This window comes from Ambystoma mexicanum, chromosome 7q, assembly GCF_040938575.1.
Source record: "Ambystoma mexicanum isolate Mex_15411 chromosome 7q, UKY_AmexF1_1, whole genome shotgun sequence".
Classification (NCBI taxonomy): domain Eukaryota; kingdom Metazoa; phylum Chordata; class Amphibia; order Caudata; family Ambystomatidae; genus Ambystoma; species Ambystoma mexicanum.
The window spans coordinates 20,434,923-20,453,220 of record NC_090941.1 but is presented as its reverse complement, the minus strand read 5'-3'; the positions used below and the strand labels follow the sequence as shown (position 1 = coordinate 20,453,220).

At 49.0% G+C, this 18,298-nt stretch overlaps 1 protein-coding gene across 4 annotated transcripts in view; it reads right to left on the bottom strand.

Annotated features, from left to right (window-relative positions):
* The window catches only part of NIT2 (nitrilase family member 2), a 717,582-nt gene that overhangs the window by 401,918 nt on the left and 297,366 nt on the right, over positions 1-18,298 (bottom strand). The window lies entirely within an intron of this gene.

Here is an 18,298-nt window from a genome sequence, read left to right as displayed (position 1 = left end):
TATCTTCACAATTCTATCTAGAAGCGACGCTTGCTAGTATCCAGAATTCTATCTAGATGTGACGCATGATTATCTTTACAAAGACCCTCTGCAGTAGCCCATCTCATGAGCAGTTTACGGGTTAGTTCAGGAATAGGTCTCAGGAATACACAGGGCCTCTTTGAGGAGTCAGAGATGCGAGACGGGCACAAAGGTAAAGTTCCCTAACAAGATGCCATTTTATTAAATAAAAGGGGTGAGATAAACGCCTATCTTTCCCTAGCCTAACACTGCTCAACAAACTAAATAGCCTTGTGTCCATACAGTATCTGACCCTCACTATAATATACACAACAAAATTATACAAGGTTTATTTGGCGGTCTTAAGTTACCCAAAATAACATATCCATTCAAACTCAATAGCTTTCGAACATATTCCTTGTGACCAGGGTCGGGCTCCCCTTCTCCTGGATCAAGTTAAGGAATACCTTGAGCAAAGTTCAAGAAAGTTTAAAAAAAAAATATATATATATTTTGAAAACAAATAAACAATACAAACCAAACTTGCAGCATTATTTACAACATACTCGTGAACATCAATTAACGCACGTTACTGCTCCCCAAATCCCCCCTCCCTCAAGAGCTTTTTTGCGTTTCTCGTTCTGTATCCGCTGCGTGTGGCTGGGTATCGCTTCTTTCCGAAGCTGCAGAATCCACTACTGTGCCAAACATCCTGTTATTAACATTCTCCAAGCCATCAGGTTACCCACTTCTTCCCCGCACTTGCTACATGCCTCCTGCCACACCATCGTTTCAGCCTCCGCCCAATTTTTGCAAGTCCCGCCACCATACTTCAACCCGTGGCTTGTGGCTCTGCTTCCAGCCCATGGCAATCCTTCTTTTAGCAAGCACACACGCCAGGTCCCTCAATTTCCCAAGATGTTTAGTATTCCGTGGTCTGGGAAACCCTCCCAACAGGCAGGCCCAGGCCGTATCTATGTTGAGCGTGACCCCTTTATCCGCTAGTTTCCGTGCCACTTCCCCCCAAAAGGCTTCAATCACTGGGCAAGACCAGAACATGTGTGTCATATCAGCATCTTCTTCATCGCATTTTGGGCATGCTTGTCTTTCTGCGTTTACAAACTTAGATATTATCTTCGGGGTCATATAGGCTCTATGCGTTATGTATAACTGTATCTGCTGCAATCTGGCGTTTCTGGACACCTTCTTGTGGTATCCTATAGCACGTTCCCACATTCCATTGGTCATCTGTGCCCCCACCTCCGCTTCCCAGTCCAGCCTCAAATGAGTCAAATCCTTCCCCACCTGGGTCATCACCATCTCGTACAGTCTAGAGATCTCGTGCCCTCCTTCTGATATGTCATATATTGTTTCCATTAGGACGTCTGGCTCCTCCGCCAGTACAGTCTCTGGCCAGGTTTTACGAATAGTCTGCACTAGCCTAAGATACGTGACATATTGGCCTCTATGCAAACCTGTCTCTTCTCCCAGTTCTTCAAAATCTTTGATAATCCCTTCTTGCCATACATCTCCCAACGTGACCAGCCCAACCGATTCCCAATAGGTCCTAATTATCATTCTAAGTTGGTTGTCTCCCCCAGCTAAGGCGACAAGCGGCACCTGTGGGGAACACGGGCACGGGTTCACCATCAGTTGGCATACTCTGTGCCACATCTTCCACCCAAGCAACAGCATACCTGGGCGTTCTTTCATTTCGAGTCTAGGCACCCAGATAATCTCATTTAGGTAAAACGGGGTGCAGTCCTGCCCAAACAGCCTAGATTCAGGAGTTACTTCATCAGAGAGCCATTTGGTTACATATTGCAACTGACTAGCTACATAATAGGCCTCAAAATTCGGCAGCTTAATGCCTCCTCTATCATGGAAGTTCGGTAGCTTCCATAGCGCCACTCTATTGCGAGTGCCACGCCAGAGGAAGTCCCTGCACATGCTGTTCAGTTTGACAAAAAACTTTTTGGGTATGAAGTATGGTATATTACTGAAGAAATGTAACAGCCTGGGCAGGACCACCATTTTGAGCATCGCCCCCGTCCCATCATCGCCAGCGGCAGCTTCTCCCAAAACTTCATATTTGTTCGGATTTTTTTCACAGCCACCTCGGTGTTATGCAAGTGTTCCCCCTCCACCGTATGATACACATCTATTCCGAGGTAGCGGAAGGAATCAGCTGCCCAAGGTACGGACAACACTGGCAACCGTTCCTGAGGGGCTCCTATGTAGCTCCCCAATGGGAACATGCTCGATTTTTGCGGGTTTACCGGTATGCTGGACAGTTCTGCATACTTTTCCATAACCTCTAGAATATACTGAAGATTTTCTTCCGGATATTTCAAATATAGTAGTAAATCGTCAGCATACAAGGATATTAGTTGTTTCTCTCCCCTACCTCAATACCGACCATGTCATATTGTTGTCTGAGGTACACTGCCAGGGGCTCCAGGGCTAGAATGTATAACATCGGGGACCAGGGGCACCCTTGTCTGGTGCCTCTACTGAGTTGCCACCTCTCAGATATCACCGATCCTGTGCATACTCTGGCCAATGGTTCACTGTATAGTAATTTTGCCCACCTAACATAACCCGGCCCCATCCCGTATTCTTCCAGGGCCGCCAGCAACCATGGCCACCTCACTGAGTCAAAAGCTTTGACTGCATCTAGGGACACCACCGCCATTTCCCCCTCGCTCATGTTTCCCTCTTCGATCACCCGGTGGAGTCGCCTGTGGTTGTGGGTTATATTTCTGTTGGGGACATAACCTGTCTGGTCCGGGTGTATCAGTTTGCTAATAACCCTCCGCAGCCTATTGGCCAGGACCGCCGTCAAGATCTTGCTATCCTGGTTCAACATTGACAACGGCCTATAGGAGCCGCAGCTATGTCCTGGCTTGTTGGGCTTCGGAAGCGGCACAATTAATGCTTCTCTGAGCGATTCCGGTAGCCGACCCATCTCAAAAGACTCATTAAGCATCTCTAGCATAGGGGGGAGTACTTCCACTTTATATGTTTTGTAAAACTCTCCAGGGAATCCGTCCGCGCCCGGGGTCTTGCAGGTGGGCAGCTGCTTCACCACCTCATCCAATTCCTCTAAGGTAATCGGTGCGTCCAGCTCCTCCCTTTCTTCAGCACTAATCTTAGGTAATTCCATGTCTTTTAGAGTTTCTCTAATCTCATCCCGATTGTCCCCTCCTCTGTCCTCATATAATGTCCTATAATAGTCCAAGAATGCATCGTTGACTCCCTCCTGGGTGTCAACCACCTCCCCGTCTTCTCTAGTTATTGTCCTAACCGGGGGCCTGGGGGTTTTGCTCTTATATAACCACGCCAACAAGCGGCCAGTTTTATCTCCACCTGCATGTTGCCTCTCGACATACTTCTTGTAGTTAAGGTTGCAGAGCCTTTCCCAAAGCTCTGCGCACCTCTGCTGCAACTCGAGTACAAGTTCCGCATCCCCTCCCGCCCTGTTGCTTTCGCGCTCCAGTTTCTCTTCCGCTTCCTCTAGTTCCGTTAGGACCCCACCCTGTAGGCCTTTTGACTTAGTAATCGCAGCACCCCGCAATACCACCTTAAATGCTTCCCAGAGCGTGCACGCTGAATCTACGCTGCCTGTGTTTACATCAAAGTACTGTGTGATCGCCTCCCTGATATCTTCCCTGAAGACTGGGTCTCGGGGGCGCCATGTCAGTATCCGCGCCCTGGGTCGGCAGTACTGCCAGCTCAGCACCAGAGGCGAGTGGTCCGACAGGACCCTCGCTCTATAGCCTATTTGGGTGGTCTCTATCACCACATCTGGCGTGGCAAAAAAGTAATCCAGTCTCATGTGCAGGTGCTGCGGAGCTGAGTAGTGCGACTACTGTGTTTCATTAGGGTGTTTCAGTCTCCAAACAATCGCCAGCCCAAAGTCATCTAGTAATGTCTGCAATACCCTGGCCGCTGGGGTGGGCCTATCAATCTTCCCATCAGATCTGTCTGCCTTTGGGTCGAGCACGCAGTTGAAATCCCCTCCCCAGATAACCGCTCCTCCCATACACGCGCCAGGTGAGTACACAGGGTTCTAAAATACGTCGCAGTGTTTTGGTTGGGGGCATACGTATTTATAATGCATACCTCTCTATTCTCCTCCAAAGCCTTTAATATGACCAATCTCCCCTCCGTGTCCACCACCTCTTGTGAAAGTTGGAGCGGAACGTGCGGTGCTACCCAGACCAGCACTCCCCTAGCGTAGGCAGAATACGAAGAGCCTACTACAGTACCTCTCCACTTCTTCCCCACCAGTTCCAATTTTTGCTGGGTCAAATGTGTTTCCTGCAACAACGCAATATCAATCTTCTGTCTTTTTAGGTACATCATGACTTTGTTTCTCTTTAAGTAACTGTTAAGTCCCCTGACATTCCATGTTACGATCTTAAGGTCCCCCATGGCTCATGAGTGTCTTCTTGCCTTCCGTGTAGCGACTCCCCTTTGCCCACGTGATACAGATACAGCTCTCCATCTTTGCTTGTAGCTTCTCGTACCAGCTCGAACTCCCCATAACTATGTACACGGCAAATTCCCAACTTCCCTCCCCTCCCTCCACCCGTCCCTTCCCCAACATCACACACCCCAACTGCTGCCCAGCTCCATTCTCGGAACTCAGGCACCCCCACATCTAGCCCTGCAAGCACCAAACAATGCACAGAGCTCAGAAGTCGCCCTAATGGCCACTTAACTAAAATTGTTGTGGGGTAAAGAGAACCGCTCTGTAAGGCTCCCGTTAATTCAATAATAACTACAGTGCTTGTAACATTTAGTGCAATAGTCTGACCTTCTCTACTGAAGGCTGCGCAAACGACTATATTCAAGTCCCACGTGCCGCGCCATTTTGTGGCACCTTCTTCGTGCATTACTTATCTCTTCCGTGCTCTTTCTCCGTCCGAACATCTGACTCCTGGGGACATCCTTGCGCATCGAGCCATCCCATGGCATCCTCTGGGGTCTCAAAAAACAAAGTTTTGTGTTTATGAATGACTTTCAGTTTTGCCGGATACAGTAACATATATTTGTGGCCCGCCTCTCTCAATCTCCGCTTTACCGTCCCAAAGTTCATGCGGCTACGCTGCACAGACAGGGTATAGTCCGGGTAAGCCGTGATGTTTGCCGCTCCTCGTGTAATCGTTCCTCCCTTACGAAAGTGTTCCAATATCCTCTCCCGATCTCGGTAATTAAGAATTTTGGCTATCACCGATCTCGGTAATTAAGAATTTTGGCTATCACCGGCCTAGGCGGGTTCCCCGGCGGCGGCCTCCTTGTTAGAGCTATATATGCCCTTTCCACTGCAAATCCTTGGGATAGGGCTCCTCCGGGTATCTCTTGCAGTAGCATGGATTCAATGAATTCCGTGGGATCGTGGCCATCCAATCCCTCCGGCAGGCCCACGATGCGGATGTTGTTTCGTCGGGCTCGTCCTTCCGCCTCCTCCGCTCTGCTCTCCAAGTTGCCCACTCTTTGTATCAGGGCATGCAATACGGCCTTATGGGAGGCGCAATCCGCAGTATTCGGGCTAACTTCCTTCTCAAGGGACTCCGTGCGCTCCGCCAAGGCCCTGACATCCTGTCGGAGTAGATTAACGTCCTCCTGCACCTCTCCGACCTTGAGGTCCAGTGCCGTTTTCAGTTCAGTGACGGCTAGTTCGAGTTTAGATTCCCAGGCCGCCCTTAGGTCCGCAATCGCAGCTAGGACTTCTTGGTTAGCGCCCGAAGTCGTCATGCCGCTTGCAGGCGGCTTGTCCCTGCTCTTGGTATTGTCTTGCCCCGGGGACGTTTTAGCGAAGTCGTCTTAGGTGGGCTGTTTCGCCTTCGGCTTCATCGTTCTATTCGACATGACCCAGAGGACCTGTATTTTGCACAAATAATGAATGTGCACTCAGTACGCCCCTTTCGCTCGGTCACCGCGCGGCCTGCTCCTTCCTTTGTTCCGGACATTGGTCGGCCATTTTGTTTCTTTTTCGTCTCCGGCGCTCCTTATCTTTTCCGCACAGATCTCTGCCGGCATTCTTCCTGCACCATCCAGGAGTTCACCACGCGTGGCCCGATCATTCACACACCGACATGTGTATTTTCAGCGGTCGTCGGCCCATCATTATGCACTTTTTCGCCCGGATCATTACAGGATCTCGGGAGCTCCTCCAGATCACGTCCTCCTACATGGCCCTCGTAGCCACGCCCCCCCCAAGTTCAAGAAAGTTATTTGCATTAACAAAGTTCCATTCAACGTAACAGAAAAGGTAGATCTGTCCACTTGGCAAAGTGAATCTCTCTCTCCCAAAGGCCTGCTCACAACTAAAAGCAACTATTACTTTTCCACAGTCTCTTGCTTGGCAAAACAAAAGTCTTTTCCTCAAAACACAAGTTTATAACACAGGATAGATGTTCTTTCTCAAAGGTCAACTAATTATTAGCACATCATCCTTCTTCAAAATAACCACTTCAGTCAGGATAGCTTAATAATCATACTTCTTCAAAGGAAACACTTCCCGAAATGCAACAGTTCAACAAGACGAGGTGATGGATTTAACACTTTTCCAAAACCACAGAAATCATCTTCTTTCCATGGTATACTCGCCTGCCAGGATAAAACTCCTACTTCTAGAATTGTACTCTGTAGTAATGCTCGTTCCAAAACTCTTTACAACCAGGGTTCTAAATGAGGAGGTTTGAACAACAACTGCTTTTCTTTATTGTCTCTTCACTCTTAACGAAGTGGGTTACAGAGCGGTTTCTGTATTATTCTTTTATCGCCTCTTGGCTGTATGCAATGCAGGCTACAGTTTTCTCTCCCGCGGTGCGGTTACTGTACGTGTTATTGAGCGCACAGATCTGGCTAGATAGCAGACGGTCCAGGCCCTTCCTGCTAGGACATGGGACCAGGCAGGGGTGCCCGCTGTCGCCATTGATCTTTACGTTAGCAATAGAGCCCATGGCGGCAAGGTTACGTGGACTGTACTTGGTGAGGGGCCTTGCGATGGGTGGCACGAGGGAATTGATGTCACTATACGTGGATGATGCTATTTTTTACATCAAAGACCCGGCAACCAACCTGGGCCCGATTTTGCAGGAAGTGGAGGCGTTTGGGAGGATGTCCGGACTCCAGATAAATTGGTCTAAATCGGTCTGATTTCTGCTGAATAATGGCACAACTAGACCGGACGAGATTGGAGAGTATAGATGGGAACAGGAATCGGTTAGGTACCTTGGGGTGCGCAGGCGAGTCGTGGTGCTTCAAAGCTGCTGGCTGACAACCATGGTTTGTATTTGAATGCCCTGCGGAGCAGAGTAGACAGGCGGTGTACGCTTCCACTGTCATTACTTTGCCGGATAGCGATAGCCAAAATTATGGTAGTCCCCAAGCTTCTGTACATTTTTCGAAATATCCCGGGAGTGAAGTACTTCGCTGAGGTGAGGGCCCAACTATGCAAGTTGGCTTGGCATCCGCAGACTCCACAGGTGAGCTGGGACACACTAACCCTCCCCTGGGAACTAGCCGGGGTGGGAGCGCCAGACGTTGAGCTATATATTATTGCAGCACAATTATCTTTTGCGTCCTATTGGATTCCAGGGGCACCTCGATACCCCCTCGTGTGCAGAGAGAGGGCTTCAGTGCACCCCCACTCTCTGCAGGGGACCTTACTCTCAAGGAAAATCGCAGACAAATGCAAGATTGACACGGTAGCGTGTACAATCCATACATGGGGCCGCGCGTTGAATCGCCTACGAATTGACATCCCATTTGAAACTGGTCTTTGTGTCTGGGGGCTAGAAAGCATCTCTTCGCCATGCGACAAGGCAATACTGCGGTATTGGAAGTGTGTGGGTGTTGGGGGCATGGCTGAACTATACCCTCAGGGGACGTATGTGTAGCTGGGACTGTTCACTGAAAGAATGGGGGCGGGGCTACACCGTACATTACAGTACCATCGAATGCAGGCAGCATTCAGTGCATGGTCCCCCTCCTTCCAACCATGCCCGAGACAAACCTGATAATGCAGGGCCTTGTTGGCTCGCCGAAATCCAGGCACGTGGTCTCTATGTTGCATGGGATCGTCCAGAGAGATATCCCACGAGAGCCCCTTAAATGCAGACAAAAGTGGGAGGACGATGCAGGGGGTCCCCTTAACAGACAAGCAGTGGGCACTCCTGTGTGAGCGTACGCATAACGGGGCATTCAACATGTGGCTACAGCTAATTCAACTCAAGACTTTACATAGGGTGTACTCAACACTTGACGGTATCCATATGTTTGACCATACTAGGGCAAACAGCTGTCAAGATGCCGCACTGAGTCCGCTGATTTTATTCATATGATGTGGTCATGCCCATGCATGGGAGTTCTGGGAGAAGGTGGAGGAAACAACATCTGCCATGTTGGGGAATATTCTTCCATGTGAATTACTGTGCTGTATGTTTGGGTGACTGCCGAGAGTGCCTAAACTTACTTGGAAATTGGTTACAACATGCATGAAAATGGCTAGGCAATGTATTCTAATGAAGTGGAATGGTGTTGCTCCCACTGATATCCCCACCTGGCTCTGAGATATGGTTAGGCTAAGCGATCGGATGCTGAATATGGACTATTGTACGGCCAACAGACCAGGCCTAAGGACATATGGGGCCCATTTACTGCGTATCTGGTGTCCCGGGGCGGGGAACGAACTGAAAGCGAACTGGCCATTGCCCCATAAACAATGGGTAGTCACCTGTGAAACTATGAATTTTGCATAACTCTTTAGAATGCACCAAGTGGGCTGAAGGTTGTTGTCCTCGTTTTGTTTTCCCTTTTCCTTTTTGTATTCACTAAGGTGTCCTTGTGGCGACCCGCTCCATGTATATATACCATGCTTAAAGTCTCACCTTGGCTCCCCCGTTGGTTATATGAGGATGAATACTGTATCAAAGAATGTCTTGCAATCTGCACCTAATAAAGTTTTTTAAAAAAAACATGGTCCACCACCTCCCATTATTTTCAATTATCGGGGAACCCCTTTTGCCCCTCCTCCATCCCACAACCTTGTTTCCACTCCCTGCCCCTTACTACACCCAAACCCAAACATACACATGTGTATATACTTATGTATATCTGGTGCAACTGAGAACAAGCATTGACAATGCCAACTGTTTGGGCTTTTGTTGCCTGGCAAATGCCTAATACTTATACCCAAACCAAAACTATTGGCTTTGGCAATGTGTGTTTTTAACAGGACACAAGAGGAGGACACGCAGAGCGCTCATAAATCGAGTGGTTGAAGCAGAAGAACAAGTTACTTACCAACTGGTAACGTTCTTTTGACTGGATGTTCCTCCAACGTATTCCTCATCTTTGATACAGACGTCCAGCTTTGCCAAAACATTTCTCGGCAGAGGGTGCAGTGCGTCGATGCCGTCAAATTGATGTCCCTCAAGGGGCTGCGTCTGGAGTGACGTCATTGGGTGTATAAGTAGCACGCGCTGCACCCATTGGCCTCAGTTCTGTTTTTCCCCTCTTGTTCGTGTTACTGTCAGTTTAGGCAAGCGGTAATTAGCCCTGCGAGAACGGAAGCTGCACTAGCATAGGAAATTCTACAGAGGGGTAAGGATGGGAGGGCGATGGGGAATACGTTGGAGGAACATCCAGTCGAAAGAACGGTACCAGTTGGTAAGTAACTTGTTTTACCAATGGGTTGTGTCCTCCAACGTATTCCTCATCTTTGATTGACTCCCAAAGCAGTGTGTAGAATAGGAGGAGAGAGGAGGATTTGACATTTTCTGGCATTTTATATAGCCGAGTACAGTACCGCCTTACAAAAGGTGACATCTTTAGAAAGGGAAGCATCTAGACAGTAGTGCTTTGTAGATGTATGCAAAGTAATAGGGACAATCCTTTGAAGGGCTGCCGAAGAGGAAATACCTCTGGTTGAATGAGCGCTTAGACCCTCGGGCGGTTCTGTAACATTCCGAGATGCCAAGTACGATCCACCTTGATATAGTCTGTTTTGTAACAGCTTGTCCCTATTTTTTTCCTGAGAACCCAATAAAGAGTTGGTCATCAACTCTAAGCTTAGAGAGCCTAGAAATATAGAAGCTTAAAGCTCTTCTAGGGTCCAACCTATGGAGCCTTTCTTCCTCTTTACGGGGATGAGGTGGGGGATAGAATGCCGGTAGAACGATTTTTTGATTCAGATGAAAATCAGATACAACCTTGGGTAGGAAGGAGGGTTTTACCCTCAACACAACCCTGTCCTTGTGGAATATGGTATAGGGTGGCCTAGAAGAAAGTGCCTGCAAGTCGCTCTTCGTGCAGATGTCAGAGCAACCAACAATATTGTCAACCATCTCAAAGGGCATGTGTGCAAGGGTTCAAATGGGGCACACATTAGGAACTTCAGTACCAGGTTAAGGTCCCAGACTGGAACCTGAAAAGAAGGCAGGAACAATTTTGTGAGCCCTTTTAAGAATTGAATCACCAAGGGAATTTTAAAGTAGCAGCAGTCTTCCGAAGAGCGCTTGAATAGGGAAAGCGCTGCTAGGCAACCTTTAATGGACCCAACGTTAAGACCTTTGTGTGCCAATGATAGGAGAAAAGATAACACCTCCGGAGTTGAACATAGAAAAGGATCAACATTCTTATCCCTGCACCAGTCGCAGAACTTATTTCAACGGCAACAGTACAGAGATTTTGTTGCTGGCCTTCTGGCTGAAAGCAACACATCCATGTCATCCAGGAGGCCGAATCCTTGTATCCCAGCATTTCAGAAACCATGCGTGAAGGTTGAGAGAGTTGACCTCTTGATGGAGAACCTGACCCTGCCTTTGCAAGAGAAGATTCTCTTTGCAGAAGAAGAATTGGAGAACAGATGGACATATGCAGAAATTTCGGGTACCACGTTCTCCTGTCCCAATCCGAGGCAATTAGGATCATGCAGGTTCCTAACTGTCTGAACCTCCTGTTTACTTGAGGAATGACGGGGATCGGAGGAAACGCGTACAGTAGTGGGAATTCCCAATCCACAACGAACGCGCCTCCTAGAGCTCCCCTCGGAGGAAATTCCCTTGAGGAATACCTTTCGCATTTCCGGTTGACTCTGGTCGCAAAACAGGTCTACTTGAGGGGTTCCCCAAAGGACAAAGATCTCTTGAAGGGCTTCGAGAGCTAGTTGCCACTCGTGGGACACTGCTCTGCCTGCTCAGAGCATCCGCCATCATGTTCTCCTGCCTGGCCAGGTGAACTGCTGATAAGAAGATTCCTTCTCATTGCCTCTCTAGTCAGTGCTAGTCTGATTGCCCTCAGCTACAAAAGGTTGATGTGTAGTTTGGACTCCGTTGGAGACCAACTCCGATGGAGACCAACGACCGTTGACTGTCATACCATTGGTGTGGGCTCCCCACCCCTTGAGTGAGGAGTCCATCACTACTGTAATCTCCGGCCATGGTTGCCAAAAATGTTCTCCTTGCAGAAGGTTGTCCTTCCAAGCCCACCACAGAAGATCCTGTGCGACTCTGCTTGGAACCTGAAGTAGGTCTGTCATCTTTCCTGAAAATTGGGACCATTGCGTTCTTAGATCCCATTGGAGGATCTCATTCTCAAGCGGGCTTCTGGCACCAGAAAAATGCAGGATGCCTTGAGGCCGAGCAACCTCAAGAAATCGAAGGCCTGAAGATTCTGGGCAGTTTGAAATCTGGTAACCATCTGAAGAATGTTTTGAGCCCTCGTCTTGGGTGGCAAGCTCTTCCCCAAGGATGTGTCTAGCACCACTCCGATATATTGGAGCTGCTGGGAAGGTGTCATTTGTGACTTCTTAAAATTGAGGGAGAAGCCCAGTCTGTGAAGGGAGTGGCAGGTGACAGATGATCCAGGGCTTGCTCGGGAGAAAGCGCCCTGATCAGCCAATCATCCAGGTAGGGGTAGACATGAATCCCCCCTCTACTGAGATGCGCTCCCACTACCACCATCAGTTTGGTGAAGACCCTCAGGGCGGAGGTCTACCCGAATGGCAGGACTCGAAACCGATAGTGCGAGCCGCCAACGACGAACCTCAGGTATTTCCTGTGCTTGAGATGAATTGGCACATGAAAATAAGCATCCTGAAGGTCCAATGACACCAACCAATCCTGTTACTGGAGGGCTGGAGGATCTGGGAAAGTGTGACCATCTTGAAATTGTCCTTCCTGAGGAACTTGTTCAAGTATCTTAAGTCCAAGATGGGTCTCAGACCCCCGTCTTTTTTGGGGATAAAAAAATCTGGGGAAAACAAACCCTTGTTCCTCTCCGCTACAGGTACTGGTTCTATAGCATCTTTAATTAGCAGGGTGAATATCTCCTGCTGAAGGAGCGGATCTGGAATCCTCAAAGAGTGTTTCCCCAGTGGATTGTTGTGAGGCTGCGTTATGAATGGAAGGCAGTAACCTTGGGCTGTTGTTTCCAGAGCCCAGGCATCTGAAGTAATGTCTTGGCATTCTTTCAGATGCTGAGACAGTCTGCCCCCCCCACTGGTGTTTCGGGATGCAAGTCCTCAAAGCGGTTTTGGGGCGGTTGCTGCAGCTGTTGATGGCAAGGAAGCTGGAGCTGGCTTTGCACTCTTACCTCGTCCACCATGAGGTATTTTCCTTTGGCCTCTTTGACTGGCCATTCCTCTCGCCTTTCCAAATGAGGAGTAGTAACGATAGGATTGTCCCCTCCAAGACTGTCCTGATGAACGAAAAGGCTGAGGTTGTCTAACAGCGGCCCCTAAAGATTTGGCAGCCGCATTTCAGGTCTGCAACCTCTGAAGGCTCTCGTCAGCCTTGTTGCCAAAAAGGTGAGACCCGTCAAATGGCATGTTCAGAAGACGGGCCTGCACATCTGGTCCGAAACCAGACTTCCGCAATCACGCAAATTTGCGCATAACCGTGCTAGTGGCCATGGACCTGCTGATGTTGTCTGCAGTGTCCAATCCAGATTGAAGGGATTGTCATGGGCCACTGGCCCGGAAATACAGACCCTGTACCATCAGGGGACGAGGGCGAGGGGTGACAACCTTTAATTGTCCCTTTGGGACAATACAGCAAAGGAACCCCAGCTTTATTTTGGTGCAAAGTACTTAATTTTTTCCTGCAGGAACCTCCACGTGCGTTTATTTGGTTGTGGCCACGGGGGAAGCTCGAATACACGTGCAGCATCCTTTAGGAGTGGCAGGGTGGGGCCGGTGAGCCAAGACTAATGGGCGTGGCCAGAGCAAGGCTATTTAAGCCCGCCCAGCCCTCATGCAAGCACTTAGCGTTATTCTGCACTGATGGCAGCGTAACGCTTACCGCCGCCTGAGCGCATCTTACCTTGTTTCCAGCTACCAGCTTCAGCATCATACCTTGGTTCCAGCTACCCGCCTCAGCACTTATCCTGGAACCTGCTTCCGTCGGCATGCAACATTGGGGTCCCTGGCATCCTTCATCCATCTTCGGACTTCCGGAAAGCAGTGCTCCAATCCCGACATCGTGGCACGGTGGACAATTCTTCCGAAGACGGTGCGTGCAAGGGAAAAAGATAAAGACAAGGTTATAGTTCGTTAAAACATAACGTTTAAGGTCGCGCTTTTGACAAATCTTCGTGCTCAACCTTAATCCATCACTCATCTGCTGTCGTCACATCGTGTACTCCATTCTCGTCCAATTTGGCCTCACTTTGTGCACCGCAACTACCACAGGGCCGCATTTTCACCTGTTGGGAGAAAGCAGAGGATAGACATCAAAATATACGGACAATAATAAGGAATCAACATCACAATATTTAAAAGCCATAAGACACCATCAGAAGGGTTAGCCACCGCTGGTCTGGGCTGCCACGTACAATGGGCCAGCGAAGGAACTCCGTCCATCAAGGGTGCCCCTGCAGTGAGAAGCAGGACGGAGAGCTCGTCATTAATCAACAGGTGAGACTATATGGGTCGGCGCATGCTCACCACACGTTGAGAAGAAGGTTTTGAGAGAGACAGCAGTCACATAACAGTATTCTCACAATCTCATATATTCACCCAGGTGCAATGTCGCCAACTGTCGCAGCCAGCACATATGTGCAGGGGAAGAAGTCGGACAAGGGTGATTCACTTCCAGGGAAGGCTGCAACTGTGCCCCAATGTCCCCGCAGAGACCAGGTGAGCATAACAGGGATTCACGCATGGCCTCCTTGCCATCCCCGATAGCTAGGAAACCCTCCCTTTCCTCTCCTTCCGGAATGTGCTCCGCCGCCATGGAAATGCACTCCCACAGAGTGTATGAAAATGTAGCTAGGGCACATGTAGAGTGGCCGACTTGAGGGCCATACTCCCAGCAAAAAATACCTTGCGTGCCCATCCATCCACATGCTTGTCGTGGTAGGGTACGCTGCCTTATTAGATGTAGCTGTGGCTGCCTGGACTACCAAACTCTTGGGAGTGGGGTGCTTGGACAGATAGCCAGGGTCACTACTGGAAGGGCTGTACTTTATTTTGAGGGATTTATCCACCGCAGGGATAGAATGCGGGGACTCCCAATTTTTGGCCACCCTATTTTGCAAGGCCACATGAAAGGGTAAAATTATGTCTGTAGGTGGACCGTGGTCTAGAATGTCAGTAAGATCATCTTGAATGAATTGAACTGTGGTCTAGCACAGCCTAAGTATTATACTACTCTTGACATCAGGTGCCAATAGGAAGAGTCTGCGTGCTCTCCTGGCTCTGGTCTGCCAAACTCAGTTTCTGGCATTGTATCCACACCACTGGCATTGTGCAGTGTGTGAATAAGGTCTTTCATTTTACTTTCTTCAGAGATTAAGCACTCTGGCACATTAGGAGTACCAAACTCCAGACCAAAAAGGACCTCTTCTTCCTCAGATCTTTCTTCTTCTTCAAAAATTGAAGAACGGGATTTAAGGAGTGTAAGATCCTTCAGGAGGTAGCAAAGGTGAAGGCTTTGGCTTAGCACCTTTGTCTTTAGCTACAACATGCTCAGAGGGCTGTGCTGAAATAGAAATCGTTGGCGCCAATGGTTTCGGCGTCGAAGTCGACAAAGGCGATGATGGTAATGGCACCGATGGTGTAGAGGATTCGACTACCACCTTCTAAGATTTCGCCTTTGAAGTGTGTGGAGTCTTCGAGCGCTCGTCACGACTCGAGTGACTCTTTTTCATTGGAGACCTCGAAGGCCCTCCATAGGTCTTTCTTTGATCACCCGGGCTCGAGGGCGCGTGAGTGTCAGAACGGGACTGATCTCGGCTGGCTTCCGAAGAAGGCGCGGATAGGGGCTTGCCCTTCTGGAAAACTTCTAGCATTTTCAGACGAAGTACCTCCCACTCTGCAGATGACGAATGTTTGGTGGGGCACCTACATTTTCTGGGGTATTCGTCTAACGACGATGAAGATGGCGATCGGTGGTGCTGCCTGTTCAATCTCTTTGTCGAAGACGACGAGCGGCAGGAGCCACTTCGGTATCTCAACCTCTTTTCATCACTCTTGCTTCGAGGAGAACGGTCTCCAGACTCGACAGTCGAGGGCCGGTCAGTTCTTTGGTTTTACGGCCCACCTGTAACTTCCCCTTCCTTTCTCGCAGGACTTTACTAGTCGTCGCCTGACACTTCGAGTACGACTCCGTGTTGTGGCCTTCCCCCATACACCACAGGCAAGAGCGATGCAGATCTGTGATGCGGATCTGTGCTGGACATTTTCAAACTGCATTCTTTGCACTTCTTGAAACCCGAGCAAGGGGTAGTCGGGGGTCGATGATGATGACATCTTTGATAATTGCATAGTAAGAATATACTAACGAGGCACGCTGAGTCTCCGAAGCAAACACGTTTGCGGAAATACAGAACTGAGGCCAACGGGCGCCACGCCTGCTACTTGTACACCGGATGACGTCGCCCTCGACGGAGGCGCTCGAGGGACATCGACTCGACGCCATCGACGCTCGGCGTCCTCGGCCAAGACTTTATTTTCTGAAGCAGCCGAAGCTGGACATGATTATCAAAGATGAGGAATACATTGGAGGACACAATCCATTTGAAGACTTTTTATTACATCAGTAGTGGATTTACAACTCCAAATGAAGTCATTAACTCTCAAAGCTGCTTTGAAGAAAAAAAACTGGCAGGCACTTAAAGCACAGTTTGATGGTAAGGCTGGAGATTAAAGCAAGCTCAAAGAGTTCCCACAAGGAGGAGGGGAGGGGCAGGAACGGGGTGGGAATGGCCATAGGGGTTAGCGTGGCCAGTCAATGGGTGGGCAAATAACCAAACACCTACAAACTGTATGTCCCTCCTTGTGTGCCATTTCTCCCCATCGATACTCTGATGCCTTATTTTAAAGAAATAGACAATGTTTGCAATATTTTAAGATTAAACTGACTAGCGGCAGGAACACATTTGGATTTCACACACCCATAAGGACATATTGCATGTACTTGTAAATGGATTGCCTTTTAGTCTATGGCTGTGTGTGTAAATGTGCTCCGCAGAGGTTATGCAAGCTGATCACAAGTGTCCATAGACTGGTCTCAACTGTATTAATCAGAAGCCTAAAAGATGTCTGCAAATCACCCCATGGTGAACAATGATGCCCACGTTGGCTCTATAAAAAAAAGGAGCAATGGATGAATATGTGGTGCCCACAAGCGTCTGTAGATATGCTTGTAGAAGTGATATACAGAAGCAGGGAATCAGACTAAAGAACTACTCAGCAGGAATTACAATAAGCTCTTGGGTAAGCAGCATTAAAAGTAATCAGGAGCTACCTTCAGGTAACAAGGAGCTAGTTTATAGCTTGCCACAAACCTAACTTCCACAGCAGATTAAAGTTATAATTGTGTGTCACTTACATATGGTCCATTATGCTTTAATGCCCTCTTGATGTGTCCTTGTGTTTCATACAAAACAGAGTTCTTCAGAGGTGTGTATGGCACCAATTGGCATGGGAGGCAGCTGGGCTGGTAGCTCATGTAATTTGTTGGTGTCCAACTAACCAAGCTTGTGTAGGCTAAAAGTAGAAGGTAAATAACGACCATTCATTTGGCAACCCGTAAGGATATGCTTAAATGCAGCCCTTAGCCGTACCTGCATCTAGCAACATGGGTGTATGGGGCGTTTGTAAATGTCACCAAGTAAGGAAATTGTAAGCGTACCCTATTTGGCGAAACAGGGCTGGCAGCAAATGCAAGTTGTATGAATGTACAAGTATTTAAAAGCAGCCTAGCATGGCCCATTAATGTGTGCGAGTAAATGCAGTCCATTCCGTTCTACCGATGATGCACGTGAGCGTTATGATGGGACGTAAGTGATGTCTGAAACTATAGTAAATGTGTCTGCATATGGGGGCCCTCGCAAGACTGAAGGGGGGTATGTTTATTGCTGGCAACGGGCATGCAAAGTATGGTACCAATGAACAGGTGGCTATAACAGACTTCTGCACATACAAGAGTTCACTATTTCGAAAAGGCACCCAGTGTGAACCTGTAACACGGTTCTCTGTATGGCATCTGCCTATATTGTGTGTGAATGCAGTACATAGTTGTCTACAGCAGGCTTCTACAAATGCAGCACACAAGGAGCTAGTGGCAACAAACAAATGCAGCAACCTGTGTCCATGGTAGCTAGGTTTAAATGCAGTGCCTGTACATTGGGTACCTGGATGTGGTGCTTATGACTGAGGAGTGTCTACTGTGTCACTCAGACAGTCAAAAGGTGTTTTACAGGCAGCCCATACAAAGCACTCAAAATGTGCACTCAAAGTCGGTTTCAATGTGAAGACCATATGGCGCTTCTCATCTCCTGCTGTATCCGCTGCAGTTCGTCCTCCAGCACTCCAGTCGAGCCATTGCCTGCAGATGCCCTCTGCAGATGGTGCAGACTCCAGGAAAGGTCCGGCAAAGCGCAGCAAGGCTGGGTCTGCCACCCCACAGGTATCCGCTGTGATGGTCACATGACAAGGGATGACGCGGTCGGAAAAGACCACGTGGGTAAGAGGAAACAAAGGGAGGAGCAAAAGCCCCGCCTAGATAGTCTTCACCACGGCACTGCATCTACTGTGTGTGTCCGTCATTGCGGTGCCGTGCGGTCCACGGGGCCTTGCCTGCCCCACTCAGCGACACAACACTGGCGATGAGGCAGAGAGAGGGCTCACCCGCTGCCGCCCTCGCAAACATGGGCATCGCCGCACTGTTGCTCCCACACGCCCCAGGCATCCCGGGCACGCTGACTCACTGTGGAATCACGGCCAACCACCAGATGCTGCCTGGGGGCTGCGAATAAAACGCTGGAGCATCATACCTCG